Here is a 13,802-nt window from a genome sequence, read left to right on the forward strand (position 1 = left end):
AAAGGGACATACTTGAAATGTAAACTTTTCACACTTCCTCTAAGAAAGCCAAGCCCTGCTGAGAGTTTGTGTAATCTGACCTGCAGTATGGTAAGAAGGCAGTTTGAAAGCCTTGCCTCTGGGTGATCATGTGACTTAAACAGTGCTAAAATGTAAACAAACTGCTCAAGCTAAAACGTTACAGCAGGATCTTTCTTAGCCCGGAAAGCAAGCCACTGATGAAATTTATAGTGAGGACCAGAGGAAAGCAAGAAGCTTTTTAGTCTGTTTGGAAAACTAAGTGAACTTAGTTCTTTGACCTTTTTTGTCAGAAATGGTTGTAGACTTTCTTTTGGCAGGGTGTTTTGCTGAGGCACATGCCAAAAGGGGCTTTGCACTCAGTAATTCCTCTTATAAAGGAAGAATGCAGGAATGTTATGACCTCCTTGTCCCTGGATGAGATACCCTTACTAATGAGGTGGGCCATGTAAAAAGTTTTCCGTACAACGGAGACAACATAGTGGTCAAAAGTCAGGTTTCTATCAACCTGGGTGCCCAAGCACCTCACAACTGATTGCGTGCTTACAACATTGTTATTAATGTGATCATTTGTGGGGACATCACTCTCCCCAAAGGGGATGATGATGATGATGCATTTTTGGCATTTAGCTTGAGGCCATGTTTCTGGGCCCAGTCATTTATTTGGGTGAGACCCTCTTGTAGCTTATTTAGAATTGTTTTATTAAGTCAGTAATGTGAATTCTTTACTTTATTGCAAATTTGTTGGCTTATTTTTGTGGATTATAGTATTGTAGGACTGCTAATGTTGACATTTTATGTAGTTGGACTGCTGGAGTGGTTTTCCCAGTGAGAAATGCTAGTGCTGTAGTGAATAACTGTTTATTTGTGTAAAAAAAATAATAATATATGTTAACTAAGATGTTAGCGTTAACTGTTAGAATAGAGAATTAGAATGAGAATTAGACTTTTAAAGCAAATATTAGGCATTTATTCATTGTTCGAATAGACCTACAGTACAGCTAGGAGGTCGACTTTGGTGACCCGCGGCAGCGAAAGAGTTAGCTATATGATATATTTTATATGCGGCCCCAAGACAATTTCTGTTCACTCAATGCGGCCCCGGCAAGCCAAAAGGTTGGACACCCCTGCTCTAGAGTGCACTAGTTTCAGATAAATAGTCCATCTGCCTAACACTAACAGAAAGCTGCAACTCAAAGTGGAAAGAGATGATGAAGCAAGAGAGAAATTCAAGAAATATAGATAGATTGGAATTTTGGATGCATATCCTTGAAAAAGATAAGTCAGGTTCATAGGTTCATACTAGGCTATCTGCCCTAGGGCATTTATAAGCCTAGCCAGAATGTGTTTGGCTTTCGCCACCCATTTTAAATTTATTTTGCTATGCCCTTTTTCGAGGTTAGTATACTGTGCCTCTGTCTAACAGTGACACAGAAGTGATACCCAGGGTAAACCTACGATCTCCCATCCAGTCATCAAGATTCCTCTTGAAGAGAGTCAATGAGGGACTCTGCCTAACCTGGACTGGGATTTTATTCCAGAGTGAAGGGAGCCTCTGGGTTATGAATCTGTCCCTCCAGCATGTCCTATTTATTTCAGTGCTGAGGTTCAAGTCTCTCGAGTGCGTAGCTCGATGGGATTTGGATTTTCAGAGGTGTAGCATGTCCATTAATTCCGGGTTGGACATGGCTTTATACGTCAGGCACAGATCGCCTCTGAACAGGTGGTATGCCACTGAGTAGAGCTGGAGTTTCTTTAACCGCAGCATATGGCATCTGTTTGAGCCCTTTGATCCTCTTGGTGAGGTACTTTTGGGGTCTTTCCAGTTGCTGCAGGTGTCTGGTAAGGTACATCCCAAAAGGACATTGTACTCAATTATGGGCCTGATGAGGGATGAGTAAAGAGGCACGATGACCTCCCCTGATCTAGATGTGAATCCCTTCATGATTAGGTGGGCTATATAAAATGTTTTTCTAACCACTTTGGCCACGTGGTTGTCAAATGAGAGATTGCTATCAACTTGGGTCCCCAGGTCCCTAATTACTTCTTCTGTACTTAATGGATTACCACCTATGTGGTAATTTGTGGGCACTTTGTTTTTGCCAAAGGGGATGACTATACACTTTTAGCATTTAGCTTGAGGCCATGGCTCTGGCACCAGTTGTCTGTTTCTATGAGGCCCTTTTGGAGGATGCTTGTGTCGGCTGGAGAGTCGATTATAGGGCCCAGTTTGCAGTCATCTGCAAACTTGGTCAGCCACAGTCCTTCCGTGTTGGCCTGTACCTCCGAGAAATATATACCGAACAAGAGAGGTCCCAGGACTGAGCCTTGTGGGACACCACTTGTAACTGGTTTGGAGTCTGACATGGCTCCAGCAATTCTAACCATGTGGGTTCTGTCCTTGAGCCACTTTGCAATCCATCTAGTGACATAGAGGTTTATATTTAAGCTGGTGAGCTTATCTATAATGCCCGAGTGGGGTATTGTATCAAAGGCTTTTGCGAGGTCCAGGTAGCCTGTGTGGACCACCTTCCCCTCGTCAATGGCCTTGGTGACTGTTTCAAAGAAATCAACCAGGTTTAAGAGGCAGGATCTGCCCTTAACAAAGCTGAACTGGGTAGTATCCAGTGTCTGTAGGTCCCCAATATCTTTATTTATGAGGTCCATGATGATCCTTTCCATAGCTTTGCAGACCAAGCTAGTCAGGCTTATGGGGTGATAGTTTCTAGGATCTGTTGAGGCACCACCTTTATGGAGAGGGACCACTGTTGCTGTACGCCACTCTTTGAGCACATATCCTGTAGTAAGGCTGAGATTGAACAGTAGTTTTATGTTTGGGTTTAGCTCTTCTTGTTGTTCATGTAGGACGCAGCCCGGGACACCGTCTGGTCCCACTGATGCTGTGTTTTTTGCTTTGGAGAGGGGGGCTCTTACCTGAGCATCTGAGATGTCAGGGGGCCAGCACTCTGCTGGGATAGATATTTGCCCTTTTGGTGGGGGGGGAGAAGTTTGCTCTGAACCTGTCAGCTAGGATGTTGGCAATGTCTGTGGGTTCAGTGTATTTTTTGTCATTTTGGACTAATTCTGAGCATATCTGGGAATTACCACCCAGGTTCCTAACATAACTAAAGAAAGCCTTGTCATTATCCTTAGTGTCCTGTGCAGTTTTTCTCTCGAAGCTGGCCTTAAACAATTTTATGAGTGCCCATAGTTTTTTGCTAATACTGATCAGTGATGCCTTCCCTTTTTGGGATTTTGCTCTATCATTTAGTAGCTTCCTCCTTCTATTGTATAGTTTGTTTATGGCTGGGGTCCACCAAACAGGACGTCTGCCTTTGGAGGATTGGGTCTTGGTTTTATTTGGGATCGCATGATCCATGCATTCCTGAAGGTGTTCATAGAATGCATTTATAAAGGATTCTGCAGTCTGGGCCATATTTTCCACAGGCCTGGGGGCTTTGAAGGATTCCACCTCGGTTTTGAGGAGTGTGAAATTTGCTTTAGAGAAGTTTTTCACTGTGGTTTTCTATGCAGGGGGTGGGGTCGGGATGTGAATATCCAGTGAGATTAGTTTATGGTCTGATCTTACCAGTGAGGGATACACTTCTGGTCTGGAGCATAGTGTCCCCATGTTGGTGATGATCAGGTCCAGTATGTTTTCCCCTCTTGTGGGAGTGGTAACAAGTTGTTCCATAGCATTTGAGTTTATAAATTCTAGGAACCTTTAGGCTAGGGTGTTGGAGCTAGAGTAATGCTCCAAGTCTATGTTTGGGTAGTTGAAGTCGCCCAGTATAATGGTGTTTGGAGAGACCTTCATATTTTCTAGTGTTCTCAGGAAAGCCGAGTGGGGTTCCTGGGTTTGGGAGGGTGGTCTGTAGCAGACTATAAACTGGAAGGCAGTTTTACCCACTGTTAGTTGCACATGGATAGTCTCTGATGCTTCGGGTTTGCCACCAACCTGGAGGTGTGGGTATCTTTGATGAATATCGATACTCCCCCTCCTTTTGTGGTTCGGTCCAAGTTTTGGGGCCGAAAAGCATGGTATGAGGTATAACCTGGTAGTGCTGGGGTGCTCACGGGAGCCCTGAACCAGGTTTCTGTTACTGCACAGATATCGATGTTCTCCATGCTAAGGAGAGTTTTGAGTGCGTGCATCTTGAGGTTTAGACTTCTGGCGTTGAGTAGCATTACTCTTAGTTTCTTATCCCTTGTGATACCTATGGAGGTGGGTTTGTCTTTTGAGCCTTGCCTAGAAAAGGCACTATGGGGGTAGCAAGAGCCTTTGCCAATATCCAAAAGCCCAGGGGTGACAGGTGCAAGCCGTCCCTAGCGAAGCATCGTGGCTTGTCGAGCATATCATCCCAAGCTGACCGGCATTGGATCCCCTTTGAATGACACCAGTACTTAAGCCAATTGTTGAAATTGATCATCTTGTCTTCATATTGTGGCATCATTCTTTGTGAGGGTAAGATGCTACTCAAGGTCAGGGTCATACCGGCCTGGGCTACATGCTCAGAGAGCTCCTCTATGTCTCTTTTCATGTAGTCCAGGGAGGTACGTCTCAGGTCATTCACACCAGCATGGACAATGACTGAGTCATATTTGTACTTGCCTTGGAGTGACCTGAGTGCTTGTATTATGTGGCGGATCCTAGCGCCCGACAGGCTGCTCACCGTGACCCTCTCCTTGTTCAGCCTGGTAAGCGGGACGTCAGTGTGCCTGACGATAGAGTCACCTATTACAAGTGTATCAGGTGTGTTGTTTAGTCTTAAGGGCTGTGACTGTTCGGCACACTGGCTTTGTGAGATATGTGTTGCACATGTTTTGTTTTGGGGTAACGGTTGCTTGGGTGTCTGCTTTGGAGGTCTCTGCTGCTTAGGCAGATCTTTATTTAGAGCCTCCGAGTATGTTTTTGTGTGATTATGTGTTTAGTTTGCTGTCGTGGTAGGTCTATGTGAGACTGGAATTGTAGTGAGTGTGGTTTCCTTCTCCTCCTGACTGGTTATGCCAGTACTGAGTTGAGAGAGCTTAGCCTCCAGTTTGGCTATATGGTTGCATCTCTCACATGTGTTGGAATTTGTTGGGAGGAGGGGAGGGTTGTCTGTGTACATGCAGTTGTAACATTGCCTCAAGATTCCCAGATTCACCAGCTGGACCGGAGAGGAGATTGACAACTGACTTTTGGACATGCTAGAATAATATTGGCAATTCCTTTATAATTGAAAACAAGGGCCAGTGGGGAGTGAGGGTGTAGTGCTTTTAATTTTTAGTGCTGACTTATATAATTGCTTTAGTGAGCAAGTGCAAGGTAACTTAAATGCAAAAACGACAAACAGTAACTTTCTTTCAAGTGAAACAAGGAAATAAGTACAGTAAGCAATGCAGATATCACTAGTGATCCACAGAAGCTGAGAAGTCACAGATTAGGTGGAATTAGCATTCCAGGGAAATAACAAGCAAACAACCAACAAGCATATAAACAAAGCTAGATTCAGCAGGCCTGGATCTAGTCTATGCTACAGCAAACAAGGTGTACCAATTTCAGTAAGATACAGTTCAAATATTCAGGCACTATAAACCTTTAACCAGAAATTCCCAGTTCAGAAGGGCAGAGTCCAGCCTCTTCTCCCACAAGAGTGCAGCCACGAACCTTCTTAATGTAAAATAACTGGCCTGAAGCCCAAGTGCTTAAACCAGAACTAATTCACTTTAAGAATAACAGATACTGGGCTCTCAATCAGCAGTTCCCAACTTAGAAGGATGAAAACTACCTGTCCTGCCACCACAGTGCATGCCACAAACCTTCCTAATGTAAAACAACTGGTCTGAAGCCCAAGTGCTTAATCCAAAAGACTTAGAATGATAGCTACACTTTAATCAAGTTACTACCAAGCAGTAATAAATACAATTGAATACTTTAGAGAATGCCTGGATTAGTGCTCAAGTTACACAAACAAAGCTAGATCCAGCAGGCCCGAATCCAGTCTATGCCACAGCAAACAAGGCGCACCAACTTCAGTAAGAAGCAGTTCAGATATGCATGCACTATAAGTCTTTAACCAGAAATTCCCAGCTCAGAAGGGCAGAGTCCAGCCTCTCCTCCCACAAGAGTGCAGACCACGAACCCTCTTAATGTAAAATAACTGGCCTGAAAGCCTAAGTGCTTAAACCAGAATTAATACACTTTTAGAATAACAGACACTAATAAAAATGTAAAATATTATATTTATAAAGTAGCAGAATATTCTAAGAAGTAAGCCAACACTAACATGTAGAAAGGAGATTTTGTGGATAGAGATGACTGCAATTAGGTTTACAGAGAATGGACAAGAGGAGGCTAAATTTACTGGAGGAAACTGGCAAAGTGGCTAACTTATTTGGAACAAATAATTAAGAGAGGGAAAGGTAATAGTATGGGAAGAGGCCAAGAAGACATTTGGACTACAGGCTAGAGACTGCTTTCCCTATCAGGGATTGCTGTCAGAGTATAGGAAAACAGAAAAGGATAGGTGAATCCTAAGTGGAAGACATCCAGGATGTTGGCACTCCTTGTGCGGGTGTCATCTAGCTGGTCTAGTACATAGGAATTAATGGATTTGAGGAACCTTTGGCCAAGTGAGTTACACCATGAGTAATTTGCACAGTCAATGGACGGGTAGTTATCACAGCACAAAACTAGGGTGTTCGGATGTATTAGATAGACTCAAGTACACATAGTGGGTGTCCTTTTTCAGGGAGGCTGCTTTAGATGGCAATGAACTGAGTAGGTCTCTTTTCAACACTTGATTGCACCTGAAGTATCTGCAGGGTGTCATGCTCTTTGACCACTGTGTCGGGTAATCAGTCCAATCCTTCCCTTACTTTTTATGCCTTCAGTTTCTGGTCTGAAAGTTTGAAAGTAGATGTAGCCTTCTATGGTTGGGATGCACTCCATTGCCTTGAACTAGGTCTCCGTGCTTGCACAAATGGTTGTCTTCCAAGGTGAGGGCTGCTTCCAGTGAGTCCAGTTTCATGTCAGTAGTACTATCATTTAGCAGCATGACCTTCAGCTAGCTTTCATATGCAGTCTATACCTTGTCAATTTGGTCCTTGAGATACTGCCTTAAAAAGGCACTCTGGGCTTGCCAGGAGTCTTAGCCTGCAGCTAAACTCACAGGGGTAACAAATGACCATCTGTGGCTGAGCAGCGCTGTCTGTTAATGAGGTGATCCTAGACTGACAGATACTGTATCCCCTTAGACTGACACCGCAAATAAGCCAAATTTACAAACATATGTAGTAGCAGCATAAAGTCAAAAATGTATATTAAACATACTACATAGAAAATTTTATACATAAACTGTCCATCTTAAGCCACTATTAAAACATAAAAATAGTATGATCAACAAAGTTGTCCTGAGTAAAACATTTTCCATACATGACTTAAGGTAGATGTGACAATATCAATTTAATGCACTATACAGACAACTGCACAAGATAATTACAGTATACCGAGCAACTCTGTTTAGCTTGGTCTCTGTTTGTCTGATTATCTTGAGGAAGTAAGAAGGAAGGTGATAACTACTGCTAAATTACTAGGGGACATAAAGGATCATAGGAATTTACTGTGATAATGGCCCTATTGCCCCTGTCTAAGAGGGACTCCGGTGTAACCCCCGGGGTGAATTTACATTCATCCATCCAACCATCCAGATAGCATTTGAGCAGGTACAAAGCGGTACTATGCCATGAAATGGAAGTGTATTCCAAAGGTGTGTTAACTTCTGTGAGACAAATCCCTCTATCAGGTTTTATTAATGTCACATACCAGGATAAGGTCCTTATGGTGAGTAACCAGTCCACCATTTGAATTGTAGCTGTGCATTTCCAATAAGGCGTACTCACTCTGCCTTATATGCAAGACTTAGATTGCCTCTGACTACTTTCTATAAACCAAAATACAGTCACAGTAATTTCAGATGATCCACATAGCAAAGATGGTTGTTGTGTCTTTTGGCTTTTCCCGGTTAGGGGTCGCTACAGTGGAACTCCGGTCCGCTAATGATTGGCAGTAGATTTTTACGTGCCGAGTTGCCAGCCCTGACGCACAACCTTCAACGAAGGTACGCCCATTCACGCATATCTCCATGCAGAAGATGCTCTAGCTGAGAATCGAACTGGACAGTGTCTTACTGTGAGGCGACAACGCTACTGCAGCACCACCACCGCAGTCTAGCAAAGATGGTAAAAACCTAAATTTTTCCTTGTGAGGAACTTTTGTAGTGTCTCGAGTTGCTGAATGTCCTTGGAAAGGTACATAACCAAAGGGACGTTGTACTCAATTATTGGCCTGATGAGGAATCATTGCAGAGAGGTTACAACTTCATTCTTTCTGAATGGAATGTCCTACCTTATGATATGTGCAATATAGAATGCCTGAATACCACTGTGCAGGCAGGGTGATCTAAGGTATGGTTGCTGTCAACCTGTGTGCCCAGGTTTCTCGCCAATTAGTTCACATTGAGGGTGTTATTGATGTGATAGTTAGCAGAAACTTTGCACTTACAGAAAGGTATGATAATACTTCTTTTTGCATTGTGTTTTAGGTGCCTGAGTTTGACAACAATAATTTCCTTGTGGGTAAGATTCATTTATAGTATGTTGACATTGATTTGAGATTCTAAGACTGCTCCCACTTTGCATTAATCAGCCCTTTGTCGGGAGCATAACTTAATTTTTACCTTGTCCTTCAGAGAAATAGATTCCCAACAGAACAGGTTCCAGGACTGATCCCTGTGGAAAACCATTAGTTGCTGGTCTGCTGTTGGAGGTGGATTACCCGATTTTGGCTGTATGTGTTCTGCTATAAGGGTTGATACCGAGCCGGGTGCCATTGTCAAGGATGCCAAGAGTGTGACAGAGTGTCAAAACACTTGGCTAATGCTAGGTAGGCAGCATGCACAGATCTCCCCTTGTTCCGGCCCTTGATGACTCTCTCATGTGAATTAATGTAAAAAAAAAGCCTCTAACTGTTAATTAGTATAATTATTTATATATGCAATTCAGCATCTTTTCTCTTATCTCTCATAAATATCTGTGTTACAACATAACCACAGTTTTTGACAGAAATTAATAGTATTACTTTCAGTAAAATGAAAGCTAACCGCTCAGAAAGACATAAAAGTACAGTTGGAAGGATAAGAAGTACCTAAACACTACCGTATATAGAACCTATGGACACAGCCTCTGACTATGAATAAGCCTCTAATACATTTGAAAACAAAGTAAGACAATGTGTGTTCCTGCTGCCCTGATTCAAGATATGTGATTTGTTTTTGTGTATACAAAATAATGTAAGGGCTTCATGGTATATAAGCAATACTGATGTAAACTCATAACCTTTTGGTCATTATATTAAACTCCCACTAGCTGTCCTCTAGTAAATTTCACCTGATGTCCTAAGTGTGGTGCTGCTCAATAACTCGTATTCATTTTTATCTGAGGCATACTAGGATTCTTAAACTGACTTCCTTGTTCCATAACTTCTCTTTTAATCCGTGTCACATTGCACTTACGTCTGTATTTCATCCATTGATATTAGTATCGTATGTCACTTCTCTTGTGTCATGCTGTTGATCACTTACATTTATCCATTTATTTTGCTATGTGTTTCACAACACGTTCTTTTCCGTCAGATGTTCTATACTAACTGCATTTCTAATTTTATGTAATCTCGATCTTTTCTCCTTCTGTCTCTGCTGAAAAAGGGCATGCAGTCCAGCCAGACTAACCCACTTAACAAATGCAAAATAAATAAATATTTTTGTTTCACACTTGACTTTTAAGACAGTTTGTGCAAATCCTAAACCTGTTATTCCATCCCTGTACCTTGAGAGTTCAGGCCCTTTTGATATGTCATGCAAATGTTATACCTCCAATTCCATCTATGTGCTAATTTTCTAAGTGCAAATGTTTCAAATTATCATTGTTTATGGGCCTATGCCACCACACTTATTTTTGGCTTTGTCCAGATGTGTATGTGCTTTCCATATCTCTCAACTTAATCGCTAAAGGACTATAGTGTTGCACCATTTTCTTTGCTCCATTGTTCACATATTGTGGTTTTCTGACAAATCTTGTCAACTTTATATTTTCTATAGTCAGAAAATGACAGCTATTTCTGTTTCCTACTTGTTACACTTCACAAAATTCATGCATATTTGAAAACCTGTTATTCCATCACTGTTCTATTTCTGTTTCAGACTTGCAACACTGCAGAAAATTACTGCAAATCCTAGACATGTTAGTCCATCAATGTTCTATGTTTGTAACAGCAATCTTTATACATTTTCACTGTATCTGGAGCACTCCTTCATTTCTGGCTTTGTTCAGGTGTGTCTCTGTGTGCCTCTGTCTGTGTGCATGTGTGTGTGTCTGTCTGTCTGTCTGCCTCTGTTGTTGTTGTCTTGGCAATGCTTTCCTGTAGTAATCTCAGTATGCTTACTGTATCTGTCTGTATAGCTGGTTTATTTTTATTTATGGACATCCCGCTCAACTTATAGGATCATAGCATCATAGGAATTTACTAGGCTAATGGCCCTAGGGCCCTTAAAAGCCTATCCATGTGCTACTCTTTATTTCCACAATGATCAGCAGTTATACCCCTGTCCAAGACAGACACAGGTGGTACCCCAGGGGTTGAATGTATGGTTACCCATCCAATGGAACAGATTGTGTATGAAGAGGGCCAATAAGTTGCCCTGATTTACATGTGTGACTCCATTCCAAAGGTGTGGTAACCTCTCTTAGATCAATCCCTCCAACAGTATCAACTACTGTCACATACCAGGTGCTTGTCTTAACAGCGACTAACCTGTGTACCACTTGACTTGCAGGTATGCAGCATTTCCAGTAAAGCAGGGTCAAGCATTGCCTTCTGTGCAAGTCATAGATCACCTCTGAGTACTCTGTATAAAACTGAGTAAAGTGACAGTTATTTCAGATGATCCACATAAGACAGATGCTGAAAACCAACATTTTTCCTTCTGATGGCCCTTTGTGGTTTATCCAGTTGGTGTTGGTGCTTGGAAAGGTATCATTAACTCACTGTTAGGCACAAATCAGGGTCTTTCCTGTCAGGTTATGGATGTCACTAAAAAAAGCCTTATGGTTCTCCTTAATTGCGTAAGCTAATTTGTACTTCCACTGAACTGGTGTTGAACTTGGCATAGGTGACGCTCTCTTTTGAGGGTACAGGTGCAGTACAGCTATTGGTGGGGGGGGCGGTGTGATACTTTCAATGAGACGTATTTAAGGTCAGATATCTGTATGGAAAAACTCAGTGGTGGTGGTTTAGTGGCCCCACATATTTGTACGCACTACATCATGGATGTTTTCATCCTTTATGTGGTGTCATAAAGATGGTCCAGGGCACTGTAAGCAAAGAATTTGGAGTAACCTTTGGTAAAGTGAGTTAGACCACAATTAATTTACACAGTCCATGGGTGAGTAGTTAAAAGTCCACCAAAATCAGGTTGTTTGGATGTATCTTGATAAAGTTAAGTAGACCCAAATAGGCAGTGTGTCTATACATTCATGGAGGGGCTCCTGCAGCTGGCAATGACTTGAATAGGTGCCCTACCACTGGTTACTTGCACCTGAAGTTTCTCCATGGGAGTCGCACTATTTGGCCAATTTGGTGGCATATTTGTCCTTAATTAATACCGACACACTGCCTCCCTTACTTGTCACCCTTTCAAGTTTAGGTCTGAAAGTGTGGTGCTGTCCACTGTATAGAACCAGAACCCCATGACTGCACAAATATCTGCGTCTTCCAAACTGAGGACTGCTCCCAGTGAGTGCACTTTCCTGGTTCAGACTACTAGCGTTTAACAGCATAACCTTCAGCTACTTTTTACATGTTTTTACACTGGCAATTTTGTACTTGTCACACTAACAAAGGCAGTATGGTCATGGCAGTGTCCTTACCCAACAGCTGAAATCCCATGTCTTACCAATGAAGACCTTCTCTGTCACAGCATCGACGTCTGTCAGTCACGTGATTCCAGACTGACAAATACTCTTTTCCCTTACAATAAGTCTAGAAAGTATGCATAAATTACCTAGTTTACAAACACATTCAGTAGTAGCATACAGTCCACAACATGTATTAAATATAATGCATATCAAATGTAAGGCATAAACAGTGTAGATAATGCAGCATGTACTGCATAAAAATAGTTGGAAATATACAAAGGGTTCTCGAGTCGTATACTCTCCACACATCACTTCAGGTAGATGTGACTATATCAAATTAACATATTATGCAAGACACTAGACAAGATGATTACACTACCCTGACATACTCAGACTAACTTGCACAAAGCTAGACAGAATATTTTCAGAAAAGACACTCATATCAGAGTAGAATTTTTTGGTGTATAGGATCATTTGAACTCACTACATTCATGGACGTAGGGCCCTTCCAAGCCAAGTTTGTACCCTTATTTTCACAATCAGCAACTATTGCCCTGGTCATACAGGGAACCTGATGAAACCTCTTGGGCAATTTTAGTCACCTATCTAATCATCCCTTTTTCATTTCAAGAGTGTTAGAAAGATACTCTGTTGAACATAAATTGGCAGTCCGATCCAAAGGTATAGTCACCTTGGGTAGACAAGTCATTCCTGTAGCAATTTTTATTATTGTTGATCAACAATTTAAGGTCTTTTCAGTGAATAACCCATTTACCAGTTCAGTTACTTTTGTACAGCATTGCCAATACAGCTGGGTCATATTGCCTTCTATGCAACGCAGATATCACCTATGACTAGTCTGTATGGAAGAGAATAAAGTGACAGTGACTTCAGTTAATCCACATTGGACAGATGCTGAAGACCTTGATTGTTTCTTGTGAGTAACTGCTGCTGTTTTTATTTTTGCAGGTGCTTGGAAGGTTGTGAGATGAGCAATATAGAATGTAGGGATGTCATGTTGTTTGTGTAGCAGGGACAGGACAGACCAAAAAAGGCATCATACTCAATTATTGGCCTCATGAGGGAATAGTACTAGGTGGTTATAACTCCTTTTTGTTCTGGATGCAATGCACTTACTCCTGAGATGGGTAGTATAGAAACTCTCTCTTAAAAGTGTGGAGACCTGGTGGTGAAAGGTACAGTTGCTGTCACCCTAAGTGGCCACATCTCTCACCACTGAGTGCATCCTTAAGGTGTTGCTATTGATGTGGTAGTTAGAGTGAACATTGCTTTTACTGCAAGTAATCATAAATTTTATTGGCATTGAGGTCAAGGCCCCTGACTTTGCCACCTCTCATTTCTCATTTCCTTGTGTATGACCGGCTTCCATGAGGTTGACATTATGTGACCAATCCCAGTTTGCAGTCAACTGCAAACGTTTGGCTATCTCTTTCACTTTGGACAAATAGATTCCAAACAGCATAGGTCCCAGGACTGATCCGTGTGGAGCACCACTGTTTACAGCTCTTTTTAGGAGGTGAATTCCCCTATTTTGACCATATGCCCTCTATCATTCAGCCAGTTGGTGACCCTAGTAATGATATATGGGTTGATACCTAGTTGTGTGTGTGTTTGTCAATGATGCCTGAGTCAGGGCCACACACATTGGCTTCCTCCAGCTCAGCTGATTCTACCCAATTCCCTTTGTCCAGCACCCTGCAGACTCTGTCGAACAAGTCCATCAGGCTTACCAGGCATGATCTCCCTTTGAGAACTCCCAACTGAGTAGGGTCAAGTGTTTGGAGATTACCTGTATCTTGGTTTACAAG

Source organism: Protopterus annectens, chromosome 1.part0 (genome assembly GCF_019279795.1).
Source record: "Protopterus annectens isolate FY-2018-M chromosome 1.part0, PAN1.0, whole genome shotgun sequence".
Lineage (NCBI taxonomy): Eukaryota > Metazoa > Chordata > Ceratodontiformes > Protopteridae > Protopterus > Protopterus annectens.